At 39.9% G+C, this 25,329-nt stretch overlaps 1 protein-coding gene across 2 annotated transcripts in view; it reads left to right on the top strand.

Moving 5' to 3' along the window:
* lrrn1 (leucine rich repeat neuronal 1) overlaps positions 1–25,329 on the top strand; it is a 114,944-nt gene that overhangs the window by 64,616 nt on the left and 24,999 nt on the right. The gene's annotated exons all lie outside the window — the stretch shown is intronic.

The raw sequence follows: 25,329 nt of genomic DNA, 5'->3' as shown, positions 1-25,329 counted from the left end.
GCTCTGCAAGGTTGCTTTGAGGCTACAGACTGGGACGCACTGTGCCAGCCACATGGAGAGGACATCAATGCCATGACTGAGTGTGTAACCGACTATATAAACTTCTGTGTGGATAACATCATCTCCACCAGAACCGTGAGATGCTTCCCCAATAACAAACCTTGGATCACCAGTGACCTGAAGGACCTGCTTAACAAGAAAAAAAGAGCCTTCAGAGAAGGACACAGAGAATTATTGAGGATTATACAGAAGCAACTTAAAGTCAAGATAAGAGACAGCAAGGAGGTGTACAAGAAGAAGCTGGAGAGCAAGCTCCAGCAAAACAATATCAGAGATGTGTGGACAGGGATGAAGAAGATCACAGGCTTCAAGCAGAAGGATGATCGGACTGATGAAGGTCTGGACAGAGCCAATGAACTGAACACATTCTTCAATAGGTTCAGTTCAGAAACAAGCTTCACATCCTCCTCTCCTGCTCACAGCCAAACAGGCATTCCATCTTCCTTTGACCCACAGGACCCACAGCTGTCCAGTAACACCTCACATTTTTTATCTTCCACCTCAGCCCTAGACCCTTCTGCTTCTACATGTTTGCCTTCAACCATATCAGAAGATGCTGATGCTTCCTTTGCTTCCCCCTTCCACCTGTGTGTCTCAAGAAGTCAGGTGAAGAGACAACTGAATAGGAATAAGGCTATAGGTCCAGATAATGTCAGCCCTAGAGTCCTGAAGGCCTGTGCAGAGCAGCTCTGTGGGATTCTGCAGCACCTCTTCAACCTTAGCCTGGCCCAGAAGAAGGTTACGGTGTTGTGGAAGACCTCCTGTCTTGTTCCGGTACCAAAGAAAACTCACCCATCAGTCCTCAATGACTATAGACCTGTTGCCCTGACATCTCACATCATGAAGGTCCTAGAGAGACTCCTGTTGGCCCACCTGAGTAAGCAAACAGTAAACCATCAGGACCCCCTTCAGTTTGCTTATCGCTGTGGAGTTGGAGTTGAAGATGCCATCATACACCTGCTTCAACAAACCCACTGTCATATGGACAAAGCCAGTAGCACTGTGAGGATCATGTTCTTTGATTTCTCCAGTGCATTTAATACAATCCAACCTGATTTGCTCTGTCAGAAACTCCAGAAGACTCAGGTGGAGGCCTCAACAATCTCCTGGATTAAAGACTACCTGACAAACAGACCATAGTTTGTGAGACTGAAGGGTTGTGAGTCTAACCAGGTAGTCAGCAGCACAGGAGCACCACAGGGGACTGTACTCTCACCATTCCTTTTCACTCTGTACACCTCAGACTTCCAGTACAAGACAGACTCCTGTCATCTGCAGAAATACTCGGATGATTCTGCAGTCGTGGGGTGGATCAGAGATGGACAAGAAGCTGAGTACAGGAAGGTGGTGGACCGCTTTGTGGCATGGTGTGGAAACAATCATCTCATTTTGAACGTGACTAAAACAAAGGAGATGATTGTAGATTTTAAGAGAAACAGGAATAAGTCAAAAACTATTTCTATCATGGGAGAAGAAGTGGAGGTGGTGGAGGAATATAAATACCTCGGTGTTCACCTGGACAATAGACTAGAGTGGAGATGCAACTGTGAAGCCATCTACAAGAAGGGACAGAGCAGACTGTACTTCTTGAGGAAGCTTAGGTCCTTTGGTGTTTGCAGCAAGATGCTGCATATCTTGTATAAGTCTGTTGTGGAAAGTGTGATCTCTTCTGCCATCATCAGAGCCAGGGACTTAAAAAAGCTCAACAAGCTGATAAAAAAGGCTGGCTCTGTTCTGGGGACTCCTCTGGAACCTCTGGAGATTATTGTGGAAAGACGGATTCTTCATAAAATGAAGAACATTATGGAGAACCCTGAGCATCCTCTTCATAAGACTGTCCTACAACAACAGTGTCTTCAGTCAAAGGCTTCATCAGATCTGCTGTAAGACGGAGCACTACAGGAGATCCTTCCTGCCCACAGCCATCAGCATCTACAACGGCTCTTTGAGGAAACCATAATATGAGCTATAACAACATTTAATTTCCCTTTGGGATTCATAAAGTATTTTTGAATTTGAATTGAATTGAATTGAATATAAATTAAATACACACATTCCGAAGTTTTCAAACCCTTATTTCTGTTAATTATAATGATTTGCTGTTTGCAGCTAATGAAAAGATGACATCTATTTTCTTAGAAGATTTTAATATTAAATCAGATTAATGAAAAAAATATATATTTAATAAAGAAATGTCGGCTTAATGAAAAGTATGCTTAATACCTGCCTAAATTTTATTTTTAAAAGGGTTTTTCTAACAAATGAGCCTCATCAGAACACGTTTCAATTTACTAAATATGACTTTCTTTACCAATATATCTTCTGTTCATTTGCTAAGACACTGATGCAATTAATCATTATGAAGAGTGTACAGGAGAGTGGTGTTGGATTTATTGTAATGGGATGATCAGTGGATGTTTTTTTACTGACAGAACAGACAAAAAAGGTTTTCTTCCTGAGAAACTTTGCTCTCACAAATATTGTCCTTGTTCGCTTTGTTGGTCTGGCTGCTGACTCAATGCTGGAGCCATCTGCTATAGCCATGGCATTAAGTGTGTTGAGTACCTCCTAAATACCTTTCGTGTCCCTTTTCCATGAAAGGCTTATATAAAGACTATTATTCATACACCAGTCAGCAAAGGCAGGTAAACTGAGGGATCCTACATAACTTTTGTATGACTTTCTCTTTGGAAAATGTACATTGTGGCATTAAGGTGATCCTATATTGCTGACTTTTTTTTGTTAAGAAAGTCAATATTATAAGAAACATGTATTCTTTTCAGCCTGACCTGGTATTTACGATAGATTTCCACCTGTTTCATTTCTCAAACTAACAAACCCAGTCGATTCAATGAAAGCAGCCTGTTGCTCTCAGAAGCCTGGAAACCTTATGAAATTTTACCTCCGCCTTTGTTTAAAAGTCTGTTGGAAGCTACCGGTCATGAGTGTCATGATTATAAACATTTCACTGGTTTCGGGTACCTGGCTATTTAAAGAACGCTCCTTTAAAACAAACAATACAAACGTAATCCTTCTCTTTATAACAACTAAAGACTAAAGAGTTTCAAAACGGTATCGCCTGTAAATATATCCCTCACCACTTATATGCAGATAGCTATTCAGCTGTACATCTCCTTTAGATCATAGAGATGTCTAAGCTTCAGGTATTGCCCTCGGGTTTTAGATTCCATTAAAATCTGGATGGTTGGTAACTAATCTTCATCTGTGCTTCACATAAGCTTGTACTGAGGGTCATCAACAGACTTTGTTGACTTCCTTGCGATAAACATTACCCTTCTGTTGGAAACCTCAGTCTAACAATGGATGTACATGTCAGATCTATGGTTTGGTCTTGTTTATATCATCTTAGAAATATTTCTCAGCCGAGTTCTATTGTGTCATGCTCTAAACTAGAAATTGTTATACATGCATTTTTCATCTCATCTGGGATATTGTACTTCATTGTTTACTTGTCTCGACAAAACCTACTACAGACTGTTTAGAATGCTTGTGCAAATTAAATCCTTCACTTGGCTGCTTTTCCAGTTATACCAGCTCGCTCTCATTTTCTGAATATACTTTAAGATCCAGAGCACATGGACAAGCACCGATAAGCATTACCAAACTTTTACATCATTATGTCCCAGGGAAATCCCTGAGGTCTTGTGATCAGAGCCTGCTGTCCGTGCTTCATACCAGGCAAAAGTCTAAAGAAAAAGAGCTTTTGCAACTATTGCTGTGAGACTCTGCAGCTCTGTGAGCTTTAAATCTGTGAACTTGGTGATCTTTTTTAAAAAGTAGCACAAAACTCATCTCTTCAAGCTTGAATTTACATAATTTTCTTGTGTGTTACATTTGCTTTCTACTCATCTTACTGCTTGTTTTGTTTTAGACCACTTTGCAATTTTTATCTTGAAAGGTGTTATATAAGTAACTTTTACATACTTACTTACGCTGGCGCATCTGTGTTTCATTTTACAATTCATAAACTAGCTTTTTTATGCCAGATTTGTCATTTGCATCTTTTTTTTACAATTCATTCTTTCTTGACTTTTATGGAAACAAAAAGTTCAAGTGTGCCCTGATCCAGGATAAATGCACTTTTGACCATCATAACTCCCCTACTTTTCAATTTTAGTATGTATTTTATTCAGCTTCTTTAAAGTTGAGAGAGACCTGAACAGTATTTTGTAAAATAAAAAGAGTTTTAAAGAGGACAAATTTACTAAATGTCTTCAAGGTTTTGTTGCCAAACTGCAGATGTATTCTATAAACAATAAAATGCCCTAAATATGAGCAAATGTGTCATGGAACTTGAGTTTCAAACTGAGCACTGTATGCTAACAAAAAAAAAGATGTGTATGGGATTAAATAGAAAATTGAATAACCAGATATGCTCTGTCCTTGTGTGGTAAAAATGCACAAGAGGTAGAGAAGTAGGATTCATTCATCCTTTCGGTGCCTATCAATGGAAGAAACACAATCAGTTCAAATGCAAATGTCTTTGATACTGAAATGCAAAAAAGGCTGAAGCAGTCTTAAATCTAGTATGCAGATTTATTCATTTATGTCATTTGGTTTGTGGATAATTGTATCCTTAAAAGTAGATTATGCAGTCGCATTGGTTGCCTTGAGATACGTTTGAGAGTAGAATTATACTCTGGAGTTAGAAGGTAAATTTCTGTCTCCAGGGGAACATAATGCCTCGGGTCATAAGATAATGAAATGTTGGCACAGTATTTGTTGTGCCATGCCAAACTTAAAACAATTTACAAAATATTATTTTAAAATCTCATCTTAAAAGTTTTTGTTGCAGACTGTAATGATTGAGAAAAATCAGCTGGTATGAATAAAAGGAGCACCTGAAAAATGGTCTGATTCCTAAATTCAGGTCTTCCTGTAATTAACTGGAAACAAAGCTTGGTCAGATCTATTAGCTAAAGAAGAATATGGCAAACCTCTATCCTCACTTGGATTGGCTGCAGAAAATGCCAGCCAACAGATGAGGAGGGAAGGAGGAAGTGTTGTGTATTGAGGTTTGTTCACCTTCTAACAGACGATGCTCCAGAGAAGACACTCTGTTGACATCTTAAGCTGAACATAGATGAATTCCGCAGTACTATGAACGCAGCCTCTTTATTTAAGTCGTTCAGACAGTACACACAATTTCCCATATTTGGCTTTGTTACCTCTAAGCCTACAGCTTCAACTTTAAGAACAGTCAGGCATTCATATCTTGCCTTTTCGGTCCCTCTCAGCAAAGGACTTTGGCTTAAAAATGTGCTCCATACCCAACCTGAGGCCTCAAGATCTAAAGTTATCAGATGCTAGAGAAGCATGCTGTGACCTCAAAGATTCTAGCTTTAAGGTACCTGCTGAACGTCTTGACCTGGAAAGGGAGAGAAGCCGTTAAACTGAATTCCTTTATTATGAATGTCTTTATTGAATTCCTTCCCGTTAACCTTTTGGACAAGGAATTGACAGAATCTGAAACAAAGGCATGCAACTAAACAAAAATTATAAGGAATAAAGGAGAAAATGTCTGGCTTTAAAAGCTCTGACTTTGTAAATGAAAGGGTGTACACATTGGGATATAACTGTGACATCAGGAACATTCTAGTAATATACATACTAAATAATCAAATAATCAAATATGTAACAGAATTAACAGCTATTGATATTTACAGTGCCTTCCAATTGTATTCAAACCCTTGATCTCTTCCACAAAACTTCAATGTGTGTTATTGGGATTTTAGGTTTTAAATAAACTCAAAGTAGTGTCTGCATGTGAAGCGGAAGGAAAAAGACGGCTTTCAATTGAGTTTTACAAAAAAATATCTTAACTCTAGCCTGAACTTGCTCTGTGCTTTCCTGGGTCCATACTTTGTAGAAGTATGCACCCTTAGCTGCAGTTACTGCGGCAAGTATTTTTGGGAATGTCGCTGCCAGATTTTCATATCAAGAGAATGAAAATTGTTCTTGTTTTTCGTAGATATTGGAGAGAGATCATCTGTGAACAGCAGTTTTTGAGACTTGCCACATATTCTCAAATGGATTTAGTTATAGACTTTAGCTGGGCCACATAATTGATCCAAATCATTCCATAGTAGCTCTGGCTGCATGTTCAGGGCTGTTGTCCTGCTAGTTAGTCATAATCCCGTAACCACTATGAACTGTAAGAGGTGATACAAGATTGCAGAAGGAGTGTGACACAGTACAAAGCAAAGAAGACAGCATCTGCAGCAGCGAGTCTGCTACTGTGCAGTGTACACCAAGGGCCTGATCTTCAAAGATCCCAAATACAGGGCATTAAATTGCTTATACAAAAAAAAATGCATGGGCAATAGGTGGGCATGTTGTGTAAATTTTTTCAAAGATTGCGCGTGTAATTGATAACAGGTACAAAAGAGGTGCCGACCGCCCTATTTAAGTAAGGATATTGCATGGGCTACCAGCTGACTGCTACTGCCCCCAGCAGAGCAAGAATAAAAGGGAACAAAAGCTGTGTTGCTTGAAATATGCAGGGGTTGTTGTGCTACATCATAATGAATGATCCAGTTGATAATTTTTTCCTTCTGCTCCGTTCTGCTCAGGTTTTTCTGTACTGTTACAGTTAGTTAACTTTTGTCGTCGCTATTCACAGCAGCAGGTTTGTCATCACAGCCTCTGATTAGTTCTCCTGTCTGTTCATTTGCTCTGGGAGCTTCTGAGTGCTTGATTGTGCAGTTTGAAGTTGTTCTGCAAGCAGATGATTTGTTTATGGTTTAGACGGACCCAGTGAGCCAAAGACTACATTCTGCTTCACCTTTAATCAAAATATTGGATTACAGGCTAATGCGCAGAAGTGCTGTTTCTGGCCTGACAACATGGCAGGAGTGCGCACAGCCTGTTAACTGTGTTGCTCAACGTAACTCGTAACAAATATATTATCAATATAAAAGACAAACATGTGTCAATTAATTTTTTGAGATTTGCCTCCCTTGATCTATTAATTCTTTTCAGAGACTCGTCGTGTTCTTTTTTTTTTTTGAGAGCATGTGTTTGAACCGTTCAGAGTTTATTATAAACCGCCACAATATTTAAGCCTAAACATAAGATTTGCAACATAAAAATAGATTGTTGTAGGAGTTGGCAATCTGTATGTTATAGCTTTGCTAATTTTAAAACGTAGCGTCACATAACTGTACTGAATTTAATTCGAAAATTTATATACATAAACATAAATTATTTTCCAATGATTTTACTAAATTCGCTTTGTTTATTATACAATATGTTGACGATATACAATGTGTTTGATTGTTTACTTTTTTAAATTGTTTTTTGGTGACACTGTATAATCAACCCCTGGCATATGTTCAAATTTAAACAACATAATCAAACTGATTCAGCTCAGATTGCTCTGCAATGACACAATGTTACTGTCACTAATGCAATGTGATTTGTTTAGTGATAAGGCTGAAGCATACACTGTCTTTCTCACCACATGGAATAGGCCGCCATAAAATGGTGATTTTTAGCCTGCAAAATGTGATTTTAGCATCCAGTTTGCAGATGAAGGATTTAATTTGCCTTATTTTGTCTTTCCTGTTAATTATATTATCAACATTAAAACACAGGACCCACTTTGATGTTGATAGTATAATTACATTTGTGCAATTACAGTTAACAGGCTGTGCTCACTTCACCTTGATCAGGTTTGTGCCTCAGCAGCAGATGATCTCACTAATAACTATGGTGCGCTGGAATGATCCAGACGCAAGAAAAAAAAGTGTTGCGAGGAGTTTTATAATAGGAGATATGCCATGGCTTCTGTTTATGATCAGACCTCAGACAATCCTATATAGAATCCTCTATCCTCATCTATGTCTATTTTTTATATTTTTGACAATGCAAATCTGTTGAGACATATACAGAAGATTATCTCTCCACATCATCTCTCATTCTATCTATGCCTCCTTCTGGCCAAAGTGACAGCAGACATTTTTACGTCCCAGTAAGAACCTGCATTTCAAACGTACTAAATCTAGATGCAAAACCAGCACCCACAATCCATTTCAGGTTTGATTAATCGCATTGCCGTTGATAAAGAATTACATTTGCATATCCCCCTTCCATAAATTTGCCCATTTGGGTCATTGTGATATGTTTTGCAGATTTATGAGGGCAAACACGCTAAAGATTTTAGCTTTGGGGACACAAACAGGTTTTAGTGTGGTTTTGTACACGCAAACCTTTTGAAGATCAATCCCTAAGAGCACTGATATCATACTAACCTTCAGTGGTGTCTGATTTGTGAAATATTTTGATCAGATGATTCTGATGCGGAAAATTTAAAGTTGAGCATGGTGCACAACACCTTTTCATGTATTTAAAACACTGAACGCATTTGGACAGCAGGCCTACATGAGGATTGTGACACAGTGCCCAGTCTTTGAGATTTTGCCTAGGGGAAACTGTTTTCTTCTGGGATATTGGATTAACAGGGTTTTAAAGGAAATGTACTGCAAATCTTTGGAGTTATAGTTGAAAATATTTTTGAAAACCTCATAGTCTTTCTCTTTAATCTCAGGAAACATATCCAATTACTTTGTTGAAAGAGACAAAAATGTGAAAACATCAAGGGGGTGAATATGCTGGAAGAGTCAACATAGTATGAACTGTTATCACATCACTTTGTTTGAATTTCAGTCTCATAAAACAGAAAACTGTGATGTATTCTGCTCCAGGCTAATTACCCAATACTTTACCTCCCATGATGAGTTTTCTTTGGACATCTGTATCTCTCCAAAGCCACCTGTATTCATGATGTCATTTGCATTTCTCACATCCATTACTTATGTGAATGTGGCAACGCATTTGCTGGACACACTCAACACCTGTGGCAGCTGAGATAGCGCAGCAAAAGATGGTAAACCTGCCAGGGCTGAAAATGAGACATCCTGAAACATTATTCAGAGGAGGTGAGGAGGTTTAGTTCTGTTGTCAACAGCCATGTTAAAGCTCATCAGTAGCTACGTAGTTTCCGACCTACTTTTACTAAAATAAATAAAAAAAATCAAACAATTGTTATTTTCCTGGGGTCAAATCTGACTTTGACACATGAACAGCAGCTACTTTCTGTCCTTCCCCCAGGTCAGTTGGAGGAGGCTAACAGTGATACTATTGATTATCTCTGAACTGGTGTAATAGCTATTCTGGAAGCTAATACAGCTTTCCAGTCTTTATTTGTCCACTGACTTCACAATGTCATGCTAAATGAAGGGTCTATGACTCTTTGACCCAGATTGGTTTGACACAAATACAGCTTAAACCAGATAGTTGCATGCACTGTGTAATAGAAAGAGAATAACCTTCATTATTGTTTGAGATTAAATCAGACTAAACTGGTCCTGCTTATCTCAGTTAAATGATCAAATATTCTTCAATCAGCTAAATACCAGAATAATGAGTTACATTTTTTTTTACAGATTGTGTAGCACAAGTGGCTTTTCTTCATTAGTAATGTAACAGAAAGAAGGGAAGACATGCTGTAAATGCTCTGGACTTGGGAATCAAACCTGGGAAAGCTGCATCGAGGACTAAAGCCTCCATATGTGGTGCACCTAGTCTACCACTGAGAAGCAGCATCTCCAAGAAATATTTTGTTTATGACGTTATGGCTTTGTAAGATCCTGAGCGGTTAATTCACAACAACTAAGGTAAATGGAGGTATACCTGTCCATACAATATAACTTAAGGCACACCTCATACCACTGCTTTCTCATCTGACATTGTGGAAAAATCGAAAGAATTCAGCCAAAAAAAACAGGAAGAGAATTGTGGACCTCAAACAGTCGGGTTCCTATCGGGTACAATTTCCAAACGCCTGAAGGTTCCACATATGCAACTATAAACACCAAGGGCCCTCTTACCGTTCAAGTAAGCAGGTTCTCTGTCCCAGAGATGAATTTATGTTGGTGCAAAATGTGTGTATCAACCCTAAACTAAAGCAAAAGAGCTTGTGAAGATGCTGGCTGAAGCTGATTAGAGAGCATGGTTATACACAGTGAAATGAGTCCTATACCAATATCAGCTGAGAGGCCACTTAGATAGGAAGGAGATTGCTCCAAAAGAAACATCAAAAGCCACATCAGAAATTGCAAATGCACTGAGGGACAAAGACTTTAATTTTTGGAAACCTGTCCTATTGTCTGATGAAACTGAAATGGAGGAATTTGGCCAAATTGGCTACTGTTACACGTGGAGGCCTGAGAACACAATTTGAGCTGAAAAGTACATGGGTGGGAGCATCATCTTGTTGGAGTGTTACACTGCAGGAATACCTGGTGCACTTCACAAAATAAATGGCACCACAAGCAAAGTTCAAACAGTTCAAAACATTAAAGCAGCATCTCAAGGCATCAGCCAGAAAGTTGAAGCTTGGGAAAAAAATGGGTATTCCAGATAGACAGTGGCAGAGCTGATAAAGTGTGTGCTAACAAGGTGGTCTACGGACCTGACTCATTTACAGCAGTTGTGTCAGAAGGAATGGGCCAAAATTCCAGCAAAACATAAAAGAAAAATACCCTCACTGTCATTAATCTGGCATTTAGCAAATATAGATGATTTTGGAAATCCTAGTTGGCCTAAAAGAGGGAATGTTTAGTCTTATTAATTATTGGACAGTAAGAAACAAAAAGTTGTATCTTTTAATGTAATGTATGAAAATATCTAGTTTCACCTGTCGTTCCAAATGATATAAAGATGGTATTTTTTTATTTCCTCATATACTTCTAAGTTTTAAATTAATACAGTGGATGTTATTTACACATATGAAGCTGAAATGCTGTACAGAAGCAGGTAAATTCCTTGCATGCATTTTTGCAAAAATCATTGCAAGGTCATTGTAATGACGAACGATTTGAGCGATTTTTAAAATTATATTTTTGACAGAGCAGCTTCTTCAACTGATACGATTACGGCAGCAAAAGACATAGGCTGGTAAAACAGCTTTTAATTTCCTTATTCCCTCTATAGTATTTTTATTAATCAGTCAGGGGTAAGAGTTGTTAATGGAGTGCAGTAGCCAACCTGATTAGATTGAGGCACCTTGGGACAGAAATGTAGACACATGCCCATGCAGACTTTTAAGCCCTCCAGCAACATGCAGACAGAGAAAAGCCTCTTTGTCACAGAAGTGTGTGGGGACTTTAATGAGTAAGGCCTGACCCTCTAGAAAATTAGAATTAGATGATTACATTGTACAGTGTGGTGCTAAAAACATTTAGAGGTACAGCTGTCTAACAAGAAAATGTCTGAGAAGCTTTTTAGCAATTTTAAAACCATAATTATATTTTAGTGTTGTGTTACTGGTGTGTAATTTGGAAAGCCACTTCTATTTACCTTTACTGTTGCAGTAGGTTTAAAAGGAATAATTTAAAATGTTTGCAAGCGCAAGGGCAAAACGCTCAGGCAACGAAGTGCTGACAAGCCCTCCTCTTATACTGTCCAGCTGAATGCTCAACGAGCTACACCTGTCCAGCTCCTCCTGGCAGCTGCACCTGGTGGGAAGGAGAGTTAGCAGCAGGTAGAACACACCTCCAGATCCTGACACCACCTCCCCCTCAACGGCCGCAACCTGGTGGCCTGGGCCCCAACAACCTGGGAGGCCGGAAGTCACGGAGCAGATCGGGGTCGACCACAAAAGAGCCTGGCACCCAAGAGCTGTCCTCAGGACCGTAAACGGGGCACAGTCATTAGGCAGGGCTCGCTGCACCAGGTTCTCGATCTCCCAGGTTAGGGACCCGACCGTGCAGCTGGGCGGTAAGATTGGTTCTACTCGTTTCTCTGAGTCCGGCGGCCCAAACTGACGGGAGATGGCGTCAGGCTTAAGATTCTTGGAACCAGGTCTAAAAGAGATGGATAGGTTAAAACAAGAAAAAAAAGTGACCAACGTGATTTAGGCATTTAGGCGTTTAGCTGACTGGATGGAAGACAGGTTCTTGTGATCAGTCCACACCAGCACGGGATGTTCCGCACCCTCCAGCCAATGCCTCCACTCCTCCAGAGCCAACTTGATGGCCAACAGCTCCCGATCCCCCACCTTGTAGTTCCGTTCGGCGGGAGTCAGACGGCGGGAGAAGAAGTTGCAGGGGTGAAGTCGTCCATCCCGGCCGGAGAGTTGGGAGAGGACTGCTCCCACCCCAGTGTCTGAGGCATCCACCTATAGCGTAAACTATTTAGATGTATCTGGGTGGATCAGGACGGTTGCCTGAGAGAACCTGTTCTTCAGCCGGGTGAAGGCGGCCTTGGCCTCCGTGCTCCAGCAGAAGGGAACCTTGGTGGAGGTCAGGGGGGCCCCCGCTTGGCTGTAGTTCCGGATAAACCCCAAGAACTGTTGCTGCTTCTTCCGGGAATCTGGTACCGGCCAATCCACCACTGCACGGACCTTCTCGGGATCAGCGCAAACCTGTCCACCCTCCAGAATGAAACCCAGGAAACTGACAGTTGGCTGATGGAATTCACACTTTTCGAGTTTAACAAATACTCTATTCTCCAGGAGGCGCTGTAGAACCAATCAGACGTGGCGGCGGTATTCCCCGAGGTCTCTGGAATAAATCAAAATATTGTCCAAATATACAAAAACAAAAATGTTCAAGAAGTCTCTCAAAACATTATTTACGAGGGCCTGAAACACAGCAGAAGCATTGCATAAACCAAAAGGCATAACCAAATATTCAAAATGTCCCAGGGGGATTTAAACGCCATCTTCCACTCATCTTCTCGGCGGATTCGGACAAGGTGGTAGGCGTTTCTGAGGTCAAAAGCAGAAGCTAAGAGGGGCAAGGCGTATTTATTCTTAACTGTGATAGCATTAAGCCCCCTGTAATCTATGCAGGGGCATAGGGTTCCATCCTTCTTGGCCACAAAGAAAAACCCCGCAGCCAGGGACGACGAGGAGGGTCGGATAATTCCGGCCGCCAGGGAGTCCGCTATATAATTCTCCATTACACGTCTCTCCGGCCCAGAGATCTTATACAGCCGGCTAGACAGCAAGGGAGCACCTGGAAGCAGGCTGATAGCACAATCATAAGGTCGGTGGAGTGGTAACAAAACGACTCGTGATTTACTGAAAACCCTTTTGAGGTTGTGATACTCGGGGGGAACACAGGCCAAGTCGGGGAACTCCTCCTTGCTATCCTCCTCAGGGGGTGAACTAGGGCAAACGGCAGACTGTAAGCAGGCCTGCAGGCAGCTCGAGTCTGGAGAGAGTGGAGCGGTCCTCAGCGGCAGGAAAGTAGACCAGAACGGAGTGCGCTGGGAGGGTGGACAGTGTTTGCTCAGCAGGTTGGTCTTCCCGGACGGCTCGCCAGCAAGGTAAGATCCAGGACTTAGGAAGTGTTCCGACAGAGTCTGGTGGTTCTGGTCTGTTCAGGTTTGGTCTTGAAGTCAGTATCTGAAAAGCGGCAGGACAAGGGGAAATTAGTACAACAGTATCGGAAAACAAGTCTATCTTCTCAGGAATCATAAAAAATTATCTGAAAATGGCCAGGGAGCTGTATCGCAAGGGCAAAACGCTCAGGCAACGAAGTGCTGGCAAGCCCCCCTCTTATACTGCCCTGCTGAATGCTCAACGAGCTACACCCGTCCAGCTCCTCCTGGCAGCCGCACCTGGTGGGAAGGAGAGTTAGCAGCAGGTAGAACACACCTCCAGATCCTGACAAACTCTGAAATCAAGGTAAAGAGAACACTGTTTTATAGGTTTATAGGTTTTTCAATAATTGGTGCTGTTTTTAATAGTTACTCTGCCCAAAAACACTTTACGTCCTTTGTTCTACAGTGATTAGGCAGTCACAATATTCTCTCATACAGTGCTTACAAATCATTTGTATCTATTACTATTCTATTACTATTCTTCTGTGTACCCAAAATGCTGAAACACAAACAATTTTAAGGTGGCTTTTTCAAGTTAACAGTCAACTGCCTTCTTTTGTTCTTGAAAACAAAAGTCTCAAACATAGATATAGGGTGTAAGGCTTCACATAAAGGTTTCCCAAATCACACCTTTGCATTTGGGGCTCATAACATTAGCTCACACTTACACTCACATGATGGCAGCAACTGCTTTAGGGCCAGCTTTTTTTGATGACAAACACTGTGGCATTTTGATATCACTGGATCTGGTGCTACATCTCATTATGTCACTAGTAAAAAATCATTTGTTGCAAAGGTGACAATGGTTTATAGGTTTATTGAAATGTGATTTTGGTCTTGGCCTCTCCTGGAATAGACATAGGCTATATCCTCCAGTCACAATGTTCTACTAAATACAAATGCTATATGGTTAGGTAGAATAATAAATGATCAGAACCTTCTTACAGAACCTCACATTATAAATTATGTACTATCCCTTGAACAACAGATAAAATAAATGCCAGAGTTTGCTGTCTCTTCATTCTGCTTTCCTCAGCATGGAAAGTTTTCACTCATCTCTCTCTTTCACACACAAAGCTTTACTTGCATATGCTGGGCAAACTTCCAGCTTTGGTGAACATCACAGTGGCACAATGTCCTCGTTTATCCAGCCAGCCTTCCCCAGCAGAGGGTTGCGCCTACATGCACAGCGAGTGCAAAAGAAAATGTCTTTTTCCACATGGGAATCCCTAACTTACAGTGACAAATGCATTGTCTGCGTCTGTGCAGGGAATACTGAAAATATGGTGCAGTCAAAAATGTAATATACTGAAGCAGTTAAAGAAACTATATGAAGCAGAAAAAGAGCTTATATCCTAAATAAGACTCTATAGGTCATCATTAATCATGGCAGATTTGTAAGGTGTATATAAAGAATATATACAGCAAGTCTTATTTAAGCTGAACTCAGAGCTATAGTTTTGGGAATGAGTAACTGGGCTTGCTGGTGGTTTTCCATAATAATCATACGTATTTATTGAGCTTAAAACCAGACATATATTAAAACAGGATCAGTCTCACAATTTCTTTCTTATGTATTCAGTTACCAATATTTTGTGTAACTTATGTATAGCCTTGATTGTAGACTATATAAAATGCATAACATCTCGTTCTGAAGAGTAAAGTTCATTTTGCTGATTGCACTAATCAGTGTCCAATTGTTTTCATTTTCAAAGAGGGGTATTTTAGCCCAATCAGAGATCTGTTATCTTTTTTCATCCAAGTACAGTAACTTTAAACTAAAAAATACAACACAAAGCTTCTTGCCATATTTCAACCTCAAACTGCAGTGTATTGTATTTGGATTTCATGTGATAGACCCACACAAAGTTGTGCAAAATTGTAAAATGGCACTGAATTATTGGCTATTCATCTTTGCAAAAGATCTCAAGCTCAGTCAGTTTTAACGGATAGCACCTTTCAACATCAATTATTACGTTTTACATTGTATTATATTCTGTGATAATGCTTTGATCTAAATAATTTCATTGTGGCTCTGGCGTATGTTTGGGATTTTTGTCCTGCCAGAAGGTGAAAGTCTCAAGTATTTTGTAGTCTTTGTCAGGTTTTCTACAAGGATTGAACTGTGTTTTGTTCCTTCCATCTTCCCATCAACTCTGAACAACTTCCCTGTTGAAGAATGACATCTCCAAAGCATGATGTTGCCACCACCATGTTGAACTATGGGCACGGTCTGTTCAGGGTGATGTAGTGTTACATTATCACCTATTATAGCATTATTTATGTAGGCCAAAAACCTTTATTTTAGTTCCATTTGGCCAGACCTTCTTCTTGCTGAGTCCTCTCCATGCTTTGTAGCAAACCAAAGGTGGGCCATTGTCTGGCTTTTTTTTTAAGAAAGGCTGTTCTTCTCCAGACTTGTGCAGAGATAAGATAAGATAAGATAAGATAAGATAAGATAAGATAAGATAAGATAAGACAAGATGAGATAAGATAAGATAAGATAAACTTTATTTATCTCACAATGTAGAAAATTAACTAAGTACCTTACACAGCAAAATTGAGAGAGAAATTCTTTAAGGCTAGTAACAAGATAGACCGAGGATATCATAATGTTGGCAGTGTTCCTTCAGGAGTGATTGGGGGTACAACTTCCTGTAAGACAGAGGAAGTTAGAATAAAACAGTTTTTTGGGGGTTAATTATATGTTGTGAGCTGTATTTTTTAAAGTAACTTATTAACCATTTAGCTAAATGTCTTCTGTTTTGTCAGTTTTGTTAATCACACGCTATGAAAATGTTCACTCTATGGGCAGCCCCAGTTTGGCAAGTAACAAACCTTCGTCCTGTATGATATTTCTACGTTTCTCCAAATACTGCTCGATCTAGCATTGTTCTATTTTAAGTAAAGTACAGACTACTGAGAACTAACTCAGATATCCAGGCTTTAAAAAATCCAAACTATTCCTTTAAGAATTATTTTTGAGCTCCTAATCTTTTAGGTGATTATAGGAAACAAAATTCCATAACATATTTATTTTTTATCTAAGTTTGTGCATAAAACTTCTTCTCTTGTTGCTATTTTTCTTCTTTCTCCTCAGTTATTATAGTTCTGTCATTCCTACTAATTTCAATGTATGTAAGTGGCAACTTCTTGTCAAGGAATCAGATGCTAAAAAGGTGTTGGCAATTTGTTTAACCAACCCCTCCTTCTACCAGTAATGTAGAACTGAAACAATTAATCGGATTAATCAATTATGGAAATAATCGTTAACTCATTTAGCAGTCATTAACTGGAGTGTACATACTAAAACATGCCATTTGCTGAAAAAATAACCCACTCAGAGCAGTAATTAGGCCAAAATGGTACAAAAATATAAAGATGAAAAACCTATGTCTGTAAATATGCTCTGTCCAGAACTTAAGAGGCATAGCTTTAGCTTCACTGGTTCAAATTCTGTCAAAAATCTCCTATTAAGCACCTTTTGCTATTCGATTATTAAACGATTAATCAAACAAAATGATAAATCAATTAGCAAAACAATTGTTAGTTGCAGCTCTACAGTAATGCATCTTCTCAAGTTTGCTACCACAATTTAAAATGAAAACTCCTTTAATAATAGTTCACAGCTTATAATCAAGTATTTTCATCTTGTAAATCTTTCAGTGATTTGTCTATACTCTCCTTTTCCTGTAAACAGGAAGGACTTAATCCAATCTCAGCTATCATACTTGCAAACCAGTTTAATAACAAAACCCTAATTAGCGATGAACTTTCAGCTACCTGAGGACTTTTTTTGTCTGCAACAATGTTGATGTTTCATCATTACATTATCTGCGGTTCGAGAAGCTATGCTGTCAAAGATTTTATTGCCACTCTCTACTGTTATAGAATGGCGTGCCAGTGTGCCTCCATCTATTTCAGGTAAAGGTTACCTCCATTGGCATTGTGAGGCAGAATTAATATCCCATCACTGTGAGGAAAATCATTTTGCGCACTCAGGACCAAACAAGGCAAAGGGAACCCTGAGAAAAGTTCATGTGAATTATGAACTGCAGTCATTTCCAATTTCATTTTTCTCTGTGATTGTTTTTGGTTTTCCTGAAACAATATAAAGGTTAATTGGGTAATTAGGTAGCTGTTGCTACCTTCGCTGTTGGTGGAGATAACAAATTCTGAAGTGCTGCACTGTTGTTCAGTTTGAAGAAGATGTTAGTACAAATGAGGCTGAATAAAGGCACGTATGATAGATTTTAATTATGTTTATTCAAATTTATTCTGGTCGGTTGTTATTGGCTTTCTTGAGCATATTTAGATGAGAGCAATGGCGATTTTTTTGAGGTTAATTCATTTTCACCTGCGTCAGAAACAGAAGTGTCTTTGTGACATTTCCCCTCAGCCTCCTCCCCCTCCATCCATCATTTGTCTACAGGAATTGAAGGTTCCTTGACACGTTTAGAAGGACTGAGAGGAATCCGCCTGGAGGCTGGAATACTGGCGTCATGAGGATTAGGCAGTTTTCCCAGCTGTGGGAAAAAGCCTGAACATGGCATTCAAAGAGGTCCCTTATTATCTTCCATTGAGTCTTAAGGTCACAGTCTTATAGCAAGGGTCAAGGTGAAAGGCTGCCAGCCGGCTGCCTCATGCACACAGATGACAGATGCTCCATTTGTTTTTCTCTAGAATGCAAATGGACAAGCCAATTCCCGTTATTGCCTGAAAGGGCAGACCTTGCAGACCTTACATGGTATCAGTTCCACTTGTTGGTTGCAGAAGGAAGATTTATGTTAAATCCCAACAGAAACATAGGAAATTGCTTCACAAAATACCAAAGCCCATGAGCTCTGCACCGTAGCTATCTTGGATTTTATTCAGACGGCTTTACAGTCATTTCTAAATCAGTTCTAACCCCATTTTACAGTTTGTATTTTCTTGTGTTCTTTTGATACAATTAATAAAAGTTTACTCGATAAAAACTGTTTTGCAATCTCACATTTTTACAGTTGAAGGAAGGAAATCCCTTCAACTTCAACTTGCCAAGAAGTCCTGTCTTTTCTAAACATATACTTGAGCTGAGTCCTTTTACCTGGTATAGCTCTGTTCTGTAATCTCCAAAAAGTGTAAAAAAGAGTAAAACATCCAGTTAAATAGTGCTTTTTTCCCTTTGAAACACTCTACAGTTGCAGTTTCTCACAAAATCATCATAACCACAAACTTTAATGTATTTTATTGGGGCTGTATGTGATAGGCAAACACAAAGTAGTGCATAAGTGTTAAGTGGAAGGAAAAGGATTGTCAAAATCTTTAGAAAATTAAACTTTGAAATGTATGGGGAAAGTTATAGTTAGCCTTCCTTGTTCCGATACTCCTAGATAAAATGGTGCAACCAAGTACTTTCAGAATTCACCAGATTCATAGTTAGAGTCCATCTGTGTATAACTGAATCTCAATAAAAATACAGCTATTATGTGAAGTGTTTAAAAAGCAGTATTGAGAGCTTTGAACATCTCACATAGCCCATTTCAATACATAACCAAAAAATGGCCAACAGATGTTATAACTGCAAACCTACTAAGACAAAGGCCCATCCATCTAAGACTGGGCAAGGAAAGCATTAATCAGAAAATGAACCACGAGGCTTACTGTGACTGTGTAGGGCAGCTGTAGAGATCCACAGCTCAGATTGGAAAATATATCAACAGGCCAACTGTTTGTCATGCACTCCACATAGCTGGACTTTCTGGAAGAGTGACATGAAGAAGGCAACTGTTTAAAGAAAACCCCAGCAAACATCTCAAGAAGGTGCTCTGGTCAGAACAGATCAAAACTAACTTTCTGGCCTCCATGCAAATAGCTTTTTGTGGCTAAAAACTAAAACTGCACATTAACCCAGAACAATCCATCCCCTTTACCTTGCATGATGGTAGTGGAGCATCATCTTTTGGGGCAAGATGACTGGAAGACAGATGGAGCTCAGAACAGGACGATCCTGGATAAAAAAAACCTGTTAAAGTCTGTGAAGGACTTTAGACTGGAACGTAGGTTCACCTTCCAGCAAGATCACAACTAAACATTCAGCCAGAGCTACAATGGTATGGTTTAGATCAACGCATGTTTATGTTTTAGAATGTTCTAGTCAAAGACCGGACCTTAATTACGAATCTGTGACAAGACTTGAAAATGAATGCTCCCAGACACTCTCCATCCCAGAGCTACTTAGAAAAGAATGGCCCAGACTTTTATTACAAATTCCTTCCTCGATTTCAGATTTTTATTTGCAAAAACATGTTGAAAATCATGGATCTTTTTCCTTCCACTTCACGCGTAAACACCACTTTGTGTTGGTCTATGATATTATATTAGTAAAATAATACATAGAGATTTGTGGTTGTAATAGAAGATAATTTGTAATAGTTCAAGGTGAACGTACGCTCACTGAAATGTGCTTTATAGTCAAAGCCTGTACATAAACCAATTAGAGAATAAATAACTGTCTTCATGACAACTATATGAATTCAGGGATTCATTGTTTGCTGTGTTGTTTGGAATTTATTGTAGAAAACACATACTGTTAAACATTGTCCATGTTTAAAACTAAAAACATCAGAAGGAATAGACTGGAATGGTTTGAAAGCTACACAACTTTATCAGTAAAGACGGCAGGTGAAATGCAAGGCTTTTAACTGGGCTGCTGCTTGGTTGGAGCTTTAAAGCTCCTTCTGCCTGAACTGTCAGTCACTGGGGTGTGGAAGCTTAACAGAGACACAATCCTCTTTGGTAAATGTTAAAAAAAGCTGCATTTTACTCCGCTATCACCACTTTTGTGTTGCAGTTTTCAGTGACTTCACAGCAGCAGAGATTTTCTTTTTCATGAACAGTGAACATATAATCCTCTACTTTTCTCAAGCAGACATCAGGTGAACAAGCTTGTTGGCTTTAACCTCAGATCCAGTAGCTGAGCAAATCTTTCTGTTGTTCCTGTGCAGCTCAGCAGGTTGGCAGTGTGAACCTTTTGATGATGAAGTAGCATATTACTAGTGCATTAACATCATTTTATTTCAAGGGATGAAAAAAGCATATACTGAAGAACAGAATGAAGACTGAAGGTATTCAAACAAATGGCACTGACTGAGCATAAATAATAATAAATTATAACCAGAATTTTGACATCCTGGGACCATCATACAGTGATTGTCACATTTGTTCTCTGACATTTGCCGTAAGTAGAATTAACCCGATAAACCAGTCTATCTTCCAGATTGGTAAGTATTATTTTTAGAAATGTCATATAAAATGTGATCCTGGGGAAACACAATCACAATTTATGTCTTGTGAGGAACACAAGACATAAATAGTATAAAGATTAATTAAGTTCTAGAATTCTGAGAAAACGTCAAATGTTTAGCCATAAGGCAAATAAAGATACAATTGTGAAATCTAAAATATTTCTAAAAATCAGGATAAATAATAATAACGACATTAAGACAATAAATGAACAAAAGAAAACAAAGAAAAATAAATAAAATGCGATAGAATCAGGGCTACACAGTGGCGCAGTTGGTAGAACTGTCACCTTGCAGCGAGAATGTTCGACTCCGTGCCTTGGGTATTTCTGCATGGAGTTTGCATGTTCTCCCCGTGCATGCGTGGGGTCTCTCCAGGTACCTTCCTCCCGCAGTCCAAAAACATGACTGTTAGGTTAACTGGTCTCTCTCAACCACCCTTAGGTACAGTTGCGTGCACAGACATTTTGGGGGGCAGGTGCTCAAGTGGGACAAAAGGGCACCTTGTGCGGCACATGGAGCTGTTGGTTGCCTTTGTAGTGTGAGATTTATTACAGGCACAACATGAACATAATTTCTATGTATTACTAAGCACCCCCAAAACAAACTGTCCTGTGGATTGAAGGGAAATGACCACCCAGGGGAAAAAAAGCCAAAACAAGGATGCATTTGACAAAATTCTTAAGATTAATAAGGCAACAAAATGATCATAGACTGATTTAAAGTTAGATTACTGATTCACAACCTGAACTTCCTGAGTCAAATTTGAAACTTATGTTATCCTTCATTTTTTTTCTTTTTACACACTGAGCCCAACGTGTTTGTCTTGACTATATCATTCTGTACTTTTATCACAAAATGCCTTCTGCACCAAATAACCTTATGTTGTCGCAAAGCAAGTTACACTGTCAAATTAACCAGGTAGGTCACACTAAATGAGTTATCTTCAGAAATGTGAGTAACCAGTGACCATTCTACAGTGTAAATCAACTATACCCAGAAAATAAGTTATAAAATCTTTATAGTCAAAATGAAACCAACATCAGAGAATATGATCATAAGAAGAATCATCTATACTTCTGCATGTATCCAGTGTGATATATGACAGAAATTATTCTTAGAGAATAAAAATGAATGAGATTACAAGTCCTGAGAACTGATAAGATGTCTGCTATTTAGAAAATAAAATACTCTGATCACATCATCATTTTTACACACACAGAAGTAGAAAATACAACTTAGCCTACATGCCCCACATTTACTGAACTTTATTAAAGGTATTTTAGTACTGTATGAATTGCAATGTTAACCAGCTCATTTGGCCGTATTTGCAATAAAAAATAAAAAAAACACGAGTCAAACAAAAGTCATCAGGGACCATTATAGCAAATGTAATACCGACATCTATGAGATAGATTTGAATTTATTTTTTTCTTCTAATTTAATCTTAGAGTTAAATCGTAGACATTCTCCTAGCGCCTGGTGGCGGCCATAGAAGACATAGCGGGTAAAGGTATGCCATTTATTGGCCTGTTCTGTTTAGATAAAATGGTGGCAAGTGAAGTTTTAACTTTTTCTTCTGAAGTTTAGGAAGCAAGTATATTCATTTTGTTTGTTTCCTGGATGGTTAGCCGGCCTGTTGGCAGGGCAGGGCTCAATTTGACGGCGTAGGGGAGGAGAGAAGAGGTAAGCTGGACCAGCGCAGGTCCAACTCTCCGCTCTGCACGCAGCCCATCTCCGTTGAGCGACACATGAGGCAGGACAAGTACGTGTGTTGGCGAAGGGGGGGCAAAACGTTGGGCACTGGTATTATAGGCCTTTAAATTCAGAAATTTTACCTCGGGCCCCACACTATGCACTGTAAAAAAAAAAAAAAGAAAAGAAAAGATTTCAGGAGGGCACTTTTTTCTCCAAAGGATAAAAGGGCTGGTGCTCTAGCACCACCTAGCGTCTATCTATGCACGTCCCTGCTTAGGTATGAGTGTGTGTGTGCATGGTTGTGTGTCTTTGGGTTGCCCTGTGATGGACTGGTGACCTGTCTAGGGTGTACTCCGCCTCTCACCCATAGACTGCTGGAGATAGGCACCAGCTGCCCTGTGATCCACTATGGAAGAAGCGGGTATAGAAAGTGGATGGATGGATGGATGGATGGATGGATGGATGGATGGATGGATGGTCTTTAGAAAGGCTGTTCCAGTGGTGAATGGCATAAAAAATAATGTATCCAAATATTTACAAAGAACAGCTGACAGAGACATACCCTAAAAGACTTGGAGCTACTATTGCAGCAAAAGAGTTTTGCAAAGTATTGACTAAGGGGCATCAAACTATTTTAAAAACCACTGATGAATTTCCGTTCACTTCACAATTATGCCCTTTTTTGTATTGGTCTAGAACATAAGACTCCAAATAAATTACACAGATGTGTGTGGTTATATCTTGACAGAAATGCTCATTTAAGGAGGAATTTATTTCTTGCTGGTGGGATCCTTGCAGCTTTCCTTGCAGCTTTCTCTCTGGTGCTTAAATTACCTTAGTGCTCTTAGACTGCTGGTGCCTCATTATGAATCTAAAAGGCGATTCCCTGCTATGTGGGTCAGGAAACATATCAGTCCATTCACACATCAGTTTCTCCTTCAGCTTCCACCCTGCAGGCGCTCGTCAATCACAGGAGGATATCTGCTACAGTATGAAGTACAAAGTGGGTGAAGCAGCAGTGAGTGCAAGGGCAGATTATCCACAAGCTCTTGGTCTGTCTTTGAAGTCGTTTCCCAACTTTCCCCTTCTTGATTTTCACTCCTTGAATCCTCACATCTGTGAACAGCTGACCCCTCTCTCCCTGAAGCGTGATGTATCTCCACAGAGACCTCAGGATAGGTTACCAGGCAGATTTTATTAATATTTAAACACTGTTTTGTGCACGTTGTGGTGCAAATTCCCTTCTTTAGTGGTGCAAAAACTGTACACTCTCTCGGGACGAGAGAAAGAAACTGCAGGAGATTTTTCCCCCCTCCTTAGATGTTGTCTCAGCCAGCTGACAGTACAGAGAAACCCACTTACTGGATATTTGCTCATTCATATTCTAAACCCCCGACCAAACTTAAAACAGAATCAGAAATGTACCTCGTGGTTATGTTGTATTTTTCTCTGAAATTTATATTTTCTGCTGGGTTTTAGATGCCTGGGTATGCGTGCCTTAATGCTGTGCTATGGGTGAAGATGGTGAGAGAAGTGTCTAAGTAATGAAACACCTCTTAAATCTGTTACATGGTGAAAAACCCAGCTACATGGGGAGAGAAGGAGAAAAAAACTGGACGAAAAAAGAACAAGTGAGAAAGTGAATCCATGTGAAGCTGCCAAATCTGCCTGGTAACAATCTTCGGTTTAGCAACAATCAGCTGACTAGAAGCTCAGCCGCTCCTGCTGACCTTTTCAGTCTGCACTTTAAAAGTGAACGCAGGCAGTGAAAGGTGCTGCAGTTGTTTCAGGGGAGAGATGTAAACAGACTGCACTGAATTTCAGACTGTAAGTCATTTCACCAGAGAATCTTTTAGGAAAATGGAGGAAAAATCCCTTCTCAAACAAGCCCATGCATTCACACTCCAGATGCCCATTATGTATGAGCAAAGAAGAGGAACATAAGCTGATAAACTGCTCAGCAACTGAGACATAACACTCTGAGTTAACAAAGTGTCATCAACAATAGGTGTGACACTGAAAAACCAAGATGGCGCCAACGATGGCAGCCTTGGAGCGTCGCTCTCTCTTTGTTTTTGTATTTTGTGTGTTTTTATGTTTTTTGAGTCACAGTACTGTGGTGTCAGGCCACAATCCTGTGGTCTCATTCAGTAGAGAGGAACTTCTCAACATCAGAGAGTCCTCTGTTGGGATTTTTCCACCATCTTTCATCCATCCGAGGTTCACTGAGCTCCTGGCAAGCGGAGCTGCGGCACTATACGGGATACTGCGCCGAAAGCGTTGGAGGGGAAAGTGTGCTGGCGCGCTGGTAAAGCTCCGCAAAAGAGGACTTCGCACACCACTGCCTTCAATCCACCTGGCAAATGTCCGCTCTCTAAACAACAAGATGGACGAGCTGCTTCTTCTCATCGGTAAAAACACGGCCCTCCGCGGATCAGCGGTTCTCTGCTTTACCGAGACATGGCTGAGTGAAAACATCCCGGACCGCGCACTGCTGATGCCGGACTTCCAGCTGTTCGGAGCGGATCGCAGCGCGGAGCTATCGGGGAAGAGGCGAGGAGGCGGAATCTGCTTTTATATAAATGAAGGTTGGTGCAGAAACTTAAAAGTGCTGGGAAAAACATGTAGTCCTGATCTGGAGTCATTTTCCATAATCTGTAAACCGTTTATTGGCTCATATTTTCCACCGCATGGCTGCACTTCTGCCGCGGAAAAACATCTTGCTGAGCTGATTACAGATGTAGAGAAAAAACACACGGACTCTTTCATCATAATACTGGGAGATTTTAACAGAGCAAACATCTCCCATGAACTCCCCAAATACAGACAGCATATTAAGTGTCCCACCAGAGACAAAAACACACTGGAACATTGT

This window comes from Girardinichthys multiradiatus, chromosome 20, assembly GCF_021462225.1.
Source record: "Girardinichthys multiradiatus isolate DD_20200921_A chromosome 20, DD_fGirMul_XY1, whole genome shotgun sequence".
NCBI classification, from domain to species: Eukaryota; Metazoa; Chordata; class Actinopteri; order Cyprinodontiformes; family Goodeidae; genus Girardinichthys; species Girardinichthys multiradiatus.
Note: the sequence above shows the minus strand (reverse complement) of the source record. Positions and strands in the feature narration are given on the sequence as shown.